General features: G+C 42.2%; 1 pseudogene; it reads right to left on the reverse strand.

Annotated features, from left to right (window-relative positions):
• Positions 1-444: 444 nt before the first annotated feature.
• LOC125171648 (tigger transposable element-derived protein 1-like) lies at positions 445-9,396 on the reverse strand (annotated as a pseudogene).
• Between the last annotated feature and the right edge of the window lie 650 nt (positions 9,397-10,046).

Genomic DNA, 10,046 nt, shown 5'->3' on the forward strand with positions numbered 1-10,046 from the left:
ACATTTTCTGTAACTTTTCTGTGAAGAGCAGTATGCAAATAATCATAGGTTAGTCCAGTGACCATTGTTCCAGATTCATTAAAAAAAAAAGTGGGTAAGGAAAATAAATCTTTTACAGTTGATTATTGTTCTATACTTTTCATACATTCATTATCTCCTGATGGCTTTCCATTATGGTAGCAGAAGAAAGCGAGAAACTCTATTATCCTTATTTGAGGTGCAAAGCCTCAAATCAAAGACATGTTGCTATCCTCACAGAGCTTACCATTCAGTGAGGTAAAGGGAGAAGTAAATAATAATCATAATGGCCATGACTATGAAACTGCTTATTAATTGCTAAGCCCTGTTCTAAGTGCTTTACGTGTACAGGCCTACCTCTGAGGTATAGTGGGTTCAGTTCAGAACACTGCAATAAAGTGAATATTGCAGTAAAGTGAGTGAAATAAATTTTTTTGGTTTCCCAGTACATATAAATCTTGTGTTTACACAAGAGCCTATTAAGTATGCAACAGTAGTATCTCCAAAGAACCCAAATGTATAGACTTTAATTAAAAAACACTTTATTGCTAAAAAAAAAAAAATGCTAACCAACATCTGAACTTTCAGATGTCGTAATCAGAGTTGTAATCTTTTTACTGGTGGAAGGCCTTGCCTAGATGTTGATGGCTGCTGACTGATGAGGATGGTGGAAGGTTGGGGTGGCTATGGCCATTTCCTAAAACAAGACAACAATGAAGTTTGCTGCATGGATTTGCTGTTTTTATGAATGATTTCTCTGTAGCATGTGATACTGTTCAACAGCATTTTACACACAGTAGAACTTCTTCCAAAATTGAAGTCAGTTTTCTCACACCCTGCTGATGCTTTATCATATAAGTATATGCATAGTCTAAATTCTTTATGGTCATTTCAACAACCTTCACAGCATTTTCACTAGGAGTAGATTCCATCTCAAGAAACCACTTTCTTCATTCATCCATAAGAAGAACTCTTCATCTGTTCATGTTTTTCACGAGATTGTAGCAATTCATCACATCTTCAGGCTCAACTCCTGATTCTAGTTCTCTTCCTATTTTTGTCACACCTGTTGTTACTTCCTCTACTGAAGTCTGGAACCCCTCAAAGTCATCCATAAGGATTGGTGTCAACTTCTTTGAAACTCCTGTGAATGCTGATATAGTGACCCCTTCCCATGAATCACAAATGTCGTTAATGGCATCTGGAATGGTGAATCTTCTCCACAGCTTTTCAATTTACTTTTCCCAGATCCACCAGAGGAATCACTCTCTATGGTAGCTATAGTCTTATGAAATGTGTTTCTTAATAATAAGACTTGAAAGTTGAAATGACTTTTTGATTCATCGGCTGCAGAATGGATGTTGTTTTAGCAGTCAAGAAAACAACATTCATCTCATGTGCATCTCTATCAGGGCTCTTGGGAGACCAGGTGCATTGTCAGTGAGCAGTAATATTTGGAAAGGATCTTTTTTTCTGAGTAGTAGGTCTCAACAGTGGGCTGAAAGTATTCAGTAAACCATATGGCAAACAGATGTGCTGTCATCCAGGCTTTGTTTTTCCATATATAGGACACAGGCAGAATAGATTTAGCATAGTTTTTAAACATTCTAGGATTTTCTGAATGGTAAATAAACATTGGCTTCAACTTCAAGTCACCAGCTGCATTAGTTCCTAGCATGAGAGTCATCCTATGATTTGAAGCTTTGAAGCCAGGCATTGACTTCTCTTCTCTTGCTATGAAAATCCAAGATGGTGTCTTCTTCCAATAGAAGTCTGTTTCATCTACATTGAAAATCTGTTGTTCAGTGCAGCCACCTTTGTTAATTATCTTAGCTAGATCTTCTGGATAGCTTCTACGTCAATACCCGCTGCTTCATATTGCACTTTTATGTTATGGATACAGTCTTCCTTAAACCTCATGAGCCAACATCTGCTAACTTCCAACTTTTCTTCTGCAGCTTCCTCACTTCTCTCAGCCTTCAGACAATTGAATATAGTTAGGACATTTCTCTGGATTAGGCTTTGGCTTAAGGGAATGACGTGGCTGGCTGGATTTTCTAAACAGAGCACCAAAACTTTCTCCATATCAGCAATAAGTCTGTTTTGCTTTCTTACCATTCATATGTTCCATGGAGTACCACTTTTAATTTCTTTCAAGGATTTTTCCCTGGCATTCAAAACTTGGCCAACTGTTTGGCACAAGAGGCCTCACTTTTGGCCTATCTTGGCTTTTGACGTGCCTTCCTCACTGAGCTTAATCATTCCAACTTTTGATTTAAGAAATTAGAAATGAGTGACTTTTCCTTTCACATGAACACTTAGAGACATTAGAGGGTTATGAATTAGCCTAATTTCAATACTGTTGTGTCTCAGGGAATAGGGAGGTCCAAAGAGAGGGAGAGAGATGGGGAATAGCTATTTCATGGAGTAGCCAGAACACATGCAACATTTATTGAGTTTGCCATCTTATATGGGTGTGGTTCACTGCCCCTCAAAACAAATACAACAGAAACATCAAAGATCACTGATTACATATCACCATAACACCATTTCATAATAATAATGAAAATGTTTGAAAGATAGAGAGAATTACCAAAATGTGACAAAGCGATATGACCTGAACAAATGGTGTTAGAAAAATGGCACCAATGGACTTGCGTGACACAAAGTTGCTGCAAACCTTTAAATTGCAATATCTGAGAAGCACAATAAAGTGAATCACAATAAAACAAGGTATGCCTGCATATTAACTCAGTTGATTCTCACAACAACCTGATGAGGTGGGTACCATATCACTGCCATTTCACAGACAAAACAGTTGATACACAGACAGTTGAGTAGATTATTCAAGATCACGCAGCTAGTGAGCATCAGAACTGGGATTTAAGTCATGGCAATTCAGGTCAGAGGTATAGTGTTGAATACTGTCTATGCTGCCCCTTCCATGAGATTCATATTAGGATAGATGAGCACAGATATAACTCCTAACTCAGCCAGTGAGTAGGCTCAGAAAATGTTCTTTGGAGGATGTGGCACTTAGAGTTGAGTCTTAAAGTTTGGAAAATAATTAGCCAAGCAGAGATTAATAAAGAGTCTTCTAGAAAGAAGGAACAGAATATGTACCTGGAGATGAGGCAGCAAGTGGCATCTTTGGGCAACTGTGTTTAGCTTTGCAGGGCAGAAACATGGTGTGTGGGGAAGGGGCAGAACAGACTCATGAGCCTGGCAGGAGTCAGCATGTTCCAAGGTCCTGACATCTCCTCATTGAGGCACTGATGGGGAAGGGAGGCATTGATAGCTTTTAATTAGGGATGCCACATGCTCAGAATTTGTATCAATTTGGAAGGGATGACCTTATTGTCAAAAAGTCCTCGAAGAAGCTACTGCAGTAAGTAATCCATATGGGAGATGATGAAATCTTAAATAAGGAGGGATAGTGACATGAAAAATTAGAGACGGATAAGACATATACACGAAGAGGAACAAAGGGCAATAGGGATCGAGTGGATAAACAGAGAGCAGGTGACCAGAGACCAGCCAGCCTGGGACAGAATCTCTAGAGGAGGGTTTCTCGAGGGTTCTTTAGTAACACTAACCGTTTTGGCCATATAATTCTTTATTGGGGGTAAGTGTGTGACTGTTCCACACATTTTAGGATGTTTAGCATCATCCCTGGTCTTTGCCCACTAGATCCCAGTACCACTCACCCACCCAAGTTGTGACTACCAAAAAATGTCTCAAGATACTTCCAAATGTTTGAAGGTCAGGGCACTGCAAACAGGAGAGTAGACAAAATTATTCCCCATAATGCTTCTCAGTGTGTGGCCCGAAGACCAGAAGCTTTGGCATCTCCAGGGAACTTGTTAGGAACGTATGTGCTAGACCAGGTATACTAAGTTAGAAACTCTCAGATGGATCCTAGAAATCTTTGTCTGAACGAGCCCTCCCAGGGAAATCTGAGAACCAGTAGTATCAGAGAAGAGAGAGGCAGATGAGGCTGAGGTCAGATGCTATGGACATCTGACCATAGGGTCGGGTACATCAGCCCTGAAGAGGGTATGTTCTAGATGGAGGTTAGGTAAGTCCTAATAACCCTGGTTAAAGCAAGCTCAGACCACTCTTTCCTGAAGCTTGGGTGTATGGGGTGGAGGGAGAACTACGGGATCATGTAGGGACCAAGGAAGATGGTTTATCTTTTGGATAAGGCTTAAATACGCATACAAGTTTCAGCAAAGAACCAGTTGGGATGGGGTCTAAAACCTGAAAAAGAGAGTAGAAGGTCTAGGAGAGAGTAGTTCAGGGAAAAAAGGTGAAATTTGTGAGTAAACAATCCAAACTAGGCAATGACAGAGACCATCGTGTGGTTTTGAGCAAAGTGTCATGGCAAAAGTTTCGGCAAAGAACCAGTTGGGATGGGGTCTAAAACCTGAAAAAGAGAGTGGAAGGTCTAGGAGAGAGTAGTTCAGGGAAAAAAGGTGAAATTTGTGAGTAAACAATCCAAGAAGGCAATGACAGAGACCATCGTGTGGTTTTGAGCAAAGTGTCATGGGAAAGGTAGGGAAAAATTAATTATTTGGGTTCAAAGTTGGCCTTGGGAATAAACCTGGGCCCTGGGAAGGTCTCACTGAAGGTTCAGACCTGCCCTAAACCCATGCAAAATATCTACTGATTTAGGCCAAGGACAAAGAACTGAGTCCTCAATTATCTGGACATATCAATTAAAAAGAGTTTCCTTTATTTAATGAATTTCATCACTCACATTAAGAACAAGTTCTTTTTGCACGTGATTGGTCCATTTGTCTTGCACATAAATTCTGCTCTAGTGGTTTGGAAACTCTAAGTTCATAAATCACTGTGCAATCCTGGATTCTTGGAGTGAGTGTACCTTCAGAGGTGAACTGGTAGCTGCCTTCTTTTTGGGCAGATAGAGCATATTTATACTCATCTTCACAGGTAATTCAACTGAGCACCCAAGGGAGGAAGAGCCTTGCTCAGAGGAACAGAAAGTCACCTTGTTAGTATGTTAAATGTTAAATGATGTTCTTTTTTGGGGAAGAAAGTCCACCTGATCCATGATTGGTCTCTGTGCTTGCAGTACAGATGATGCAGGGGAGGTTGGGGATAATAGGATTGTCTGTGTAGGAGGGGGTAAGAGGCAGCATCTAGCCAGCAGAATTTTCAATTAAGCTTCCAGTAACAGGCTTACCCCCTATCCTTTTGTCAGCCAATGCTGGGTACACCAAGGCGAACATGATCTGTTCTTCACTCTCAAGAAGCTCGCTGCCTAGTGGGAGCAAGCAAATAAATGCAACACGATGTGATAGGTGCTATTATAGTTGCAAATACAGGTGTTATGAGAGGGTACAGCAAGGAAAAGAAAAGAGCCATTCCCAACAGAGAGGAGGGCATGCGTGAAATCCTACAGGCAAAGAGACATGGTGAGTGCGAGGAACAGAGCCCAGTGCTCTACGTATGACAAGGCATAGGATGCAGAGGACAGGGGAATATAGAGACGGATGGGGCGAGGCCAGGGCACAACAGGTCATAAGAGAGATTGCTAAACTTTCTCAGTTCACTGCTCTCTTAGTATGTCAGTTATTTTTCCCCAGTGCCCTGAGGCCCAAAGAAATACCACGTGGTAAGTAGGTGGGTTGAAGCAGCTTAATAGGTATTTATGTCCTAACAATCATTGCCATGTGAAAAAAACTCACATAAATTAAAGAAAAAAACGAATATCATGATTCCATTCTTAAAAGATCACAATTCCTTATGAATGGGGCATATGTAGCTGTTGGATACTATATAATTTCTCAAACCTTGGAATCAGATTGGGGACTGCAATTTTCATTTTCTGTTCCACATTGAATTTGGGGTGACATTTCCTTTTTATCATCATGCCCACGAAAACCCCAGCTTTTCAAATACATAATGTTCTCAAAAAAGAATCTATTTGGGTCTAATGTGAAACTGTGAACTATCTCAGACTACTGTCCCCCCATGTGGAGTCTTGCTGCATTTCCATCAAAAGAGGTAAAATATCCTGTGTTCCCCTGTGAGTTCCCTACAGTGCTCTTTGAGGACTCAATATGGGAAACCTGGGGTCACAACGTATTTCTTGGTTTCTAAAAGAGGATTAGCAATGAAAGCACAAAACTCAAAACCTGGAGTTAGGATACTGAGCAATTGTTTATACTGTTAGGGAAAGACAGAAAATTTATGAACATATGCAAAGTAGATGGAGAAATGAAACACTGGAAGGTATAGATTATGGAGGAGATATTATAGGCTTGAGAGATTATTTTTAATCCTTTAGGAATAGTTTTGTTTTTTGTTATACAGTGACAATCCTCAGCCTCAGTGTGAGGAGGAAGGCCTGTCAACGGCGAAGTTTGAGCCATTACACTCTCCTTTTTGATGCTTTTGTGATGGTGTGCTGTGTGCGTGCGTGTGCTCATCTTTTCTGTTTCAGCCAAGCATAAAAACCTCTGAAGTAATTGCCAAGGTCTCCGGGGCTCTTATACCCCAATCCCCAGCTTTGGGTAAATTAGCAGAATTCTAGGATTTCCAGAGGACTGTAGCAGAAACAAATGTCAAAGGAGACAGAGGGAATGAAAACAAAAAGAAAAAAGAAAAAGTCAGCAGGCAGCAAAGACATAATTTACTTGCGATAGAAAGACCCCCTCAGTGAAGGAGATAAAGGAGAGAATGACTGACCTTTATTCATGGGAGATGAGATAAAGTGAAGGGAGCTGGTGCCATGAAAAAAAGCAAGGGGAATGAGAGCCTGCAGAGAGAGGAGCATTCTCCTGTCACTTGGACAGTGGTGACATTATTGAGTCTCTGCCCATGTTGCCTCTGACAGGAATTGTCTCTCTGGGACGCCTGAGGAATGGGCAGGGACACTCCTACCAAGAACAGGCAGCTGGCTGCATGGAGTGATTAGAAGTCACATAAACTTCCCAGCCCTGGACTAAAAATAACCTCCCAACAGATATGCCACCAAGCCTGAAATGCTCACCATTGTCACGGTGCTTCTGAATTGGGGCACTGTGTCTCCAGGGTCCCTCTGTTAAAATAGAAAGGTGTTATTCTGGAAGGATAAAACAGTAACCCAACATTTGTCCACATTGTTAGCCAATAAAATCTAATGAACCACCTAATGTGTATTTTACTGTATCTAAAGTTATCTCTTCCTGTGTAATAGATTGTCCCAAAACTTAGTGGCTTAAGTCAGTAAAAATTTATATCTCACAGTTTGTGTGGGTCAGGAATTTGGGAGCAGCTTAGCTGGCAGTTCGGGTACAGGGTCTCTCATGAGGATGTGGTTAGGATGCTGGCGGGGGCTGCAGTCTGCATATGATGCCTTGAGTGCTTCCAAGATGGCTCACTCATATGGTTCTTGGCAAGAAGCTTCAGTTCCTCATCACGTGTACCTCTCTGGGGGGCTGTCTGAGTATCCTCACAACATGGCTGTGGGCTCTCCTCAAGAGTGAGTGATCTGAGAGAGAGAGAGAGAAGTAGGGAAGATGCTACAAATGTCGTCCATGTCCTAGTCTTGGAAATCACACTCTCTCACTGCTGGCATACGCCATTCCTTGAGATGAAGTAACTAAGTCCAGCCCATACTCAAGGGGAAGGTAATTAAATGCCATCTGTCGAATGGAAGAGTATCAAAGATTTGTAGACATATTTAAAACTCACCACACCTGATCACCCATTAGCCACGAAAAGATGGGGAATGGGGCAGCTAAGGATTTTTTTTTTTCTCAATAGCTTTATTGTGGTATATTTGACATACCATACAATTGATCAATTCAGCGATTTTTAGTACACAGTGCTGCATAGCCATCACCACTATCTAATTCCAGAACATTTTCATCACCTCAATAAGGAACGCCATTACCCATTAGTGGTCATGCCCCATTCCCCCACTCACCTGGCCTTGGGCAACAACTAAACTACTTTTGGAATAGGTAAGCTTTGATTGAAGAAGAAAAGACTGGAATAGATTTCTATTCTGTCTTCCATCTTGCTAAGGCTGGTCAGTGGAGGGCAGACAGAGGCAGGGATCCGCATGGGACAGCAACACAGATAGGGCCAGGCCTCCCTCCATGCTGCAAGCTGCAGTCAGAGGTTACACGGAACTTCTCACCACCAGGAGCCAGAACATGGGCACTGTGTAGGAAACTGGCTCTGCCTGGCGGTCTAGTGGGATCCCTGAGGAGCAGATCAGCAATTTGACAGTTCCGGTGACTTGTAGGGGGAGACATGGGCCTGAATGGAGTGCTCCAGGTAGACAGATGCTGAATTCACAATCAGATAGGTCTGTGTAGGGATCCCAGCTCTGCCACTGACTAGCTTGTGTCTTTAGTCAAGTTATATAATTTAAATCAAGCCTTCCTTGGAGAATGGCACAGATTCTCCTTTTGATTTCTCCCCTGCCTACAAGTTCCTAAGACCCACCTCAGAAGTAATAATCTTGGAGTTTTGTTGTAAGAATTAGACATATATGGACTATACTTAGCCTGAGGACTTTGTGTACAGCATGCTTCAATAAAGGATGGTTATTACTACTACTACTATTTACAAGGTTGCCAGGGAATGACTTGGATTTGGGCTGGGAGCCTCTCAGTAATCTCTGGGGTATTTGGGGATAGGAGTCCAGGCGAGTCCTCTGCGGATTAGTTTACTGCCGTTTAAGACACACCAGCCCTCTCTCACCTCCCCTGGGGCTGCTCCAGTCCTTCTTTTGAATGGAGGGTGAATCTGAGAAGTTGTTTTGTTCTTAATGTACTTCAAAAGTACACAAGAGCTTAGAAATACTGCTACATATGTGTATACATTTATATATGTGTTGGTTTCTCCCCTTTTAGATGCACACCATTTTATAAGCACAGATATACGCAAATGCACGGCTTTGCAGTGTTAGCAGGGGGAAAAAAAAAAAGCCTTACAACGCAAACAAAACAACAAGCAGCTTGTCCCAGCTGCAGAGGCAGCACTGAAGATGCATTCGCTGGGGGAGTTCACCCCTGGTCTCCTGTTCCAGATCTGTTCCAGAGAAGTATTACACAGGCCCATGGCCTCTGTTGCCCTGCTTCGTGCCCTCGGCCCCAGACATGCCTATGGCAGAGAAAGTATTAGGAAGAGAAGATTCTGTTGGAAAAAAAAAAGATACCAACCTTCCTTCCCGAGGGTGGCATTCCCTGGGCACTGAGTGGGCACGGAGAATTTGCTCACAGCCTCGACACCCTTCCTTCCTTGCAGGGGTGGGGTGCCAGCCCTGCAGGGAGCTCTTGAGCAGGCCACGTATACGACCTCCCCGTCCAACCACTCACTACTGGGTCCCCGTGTTTTATTTCCTTCATAGCTCCCCATCTCGAAATCTTTTGTTTGCTTATATGTTCAGTCTCCCCATACCAGGAGAGCAGAAGCTTCACCGGCATGAGGGAATTTGCCATCTTTTTACCCAGCATCCCAGTTCCTGGAACTCTGTGTGATGTACAGCCAGCATTTGGCAAATGTTGCTGCGAGAATAAACAGAGCGAGCCATTTGGTGCTATCTCCTTTGGTTCTTTCAAAACCTCAGAGATATCCACTTTTATTGGCTTTATTTTACAGATGAGGAAACGGAGGGTCCTTATTCATGAATGACCCATCTAAAGCCACACAGCTAGTAAGAGAGGAAGCCAGACTCTCAATCAGCTTCAGTCTCCAGATCCTTTGTTCTTTTTTTCAAATCCTGCTACCATCCTGTGTACCCCATGGTGATGTCCCTATTTCCAGAAAGTAATCCCCTGCCCAACTGTTTAATGCTGATGAACTACTTGTACCATGTTTTTCTTCCTCAACAGGAAATTTCTTCTTCCAGATTATGTCCCATAAGAAAGCCACCAAAGGAAAAGCTGTCCTGGTTATTATAGGCTTAGATTCGTGATCCTTCCCATGTATTTTTTTAACTGCCATTAAGAATTAAGCAGAACTGATATGGAGTGATCTCCAAAACATAAATTTAAAAAGCAAGATGC

Source organism: Prionailurus viverrinus, chromosome C1 (assembly GCF_022837055.1).
Source record: "Prionailurus viverrinus isolate Anna chromosome C1, UM_Priviv_1.0, whole genome shotgun sequence".
Taxonomy (NCBI): Eukaryota; Metazoa; Chordata; class Mammalia; order Carnivora; family Felidae; genus Prionailurus; species Prionailurus viverrinus.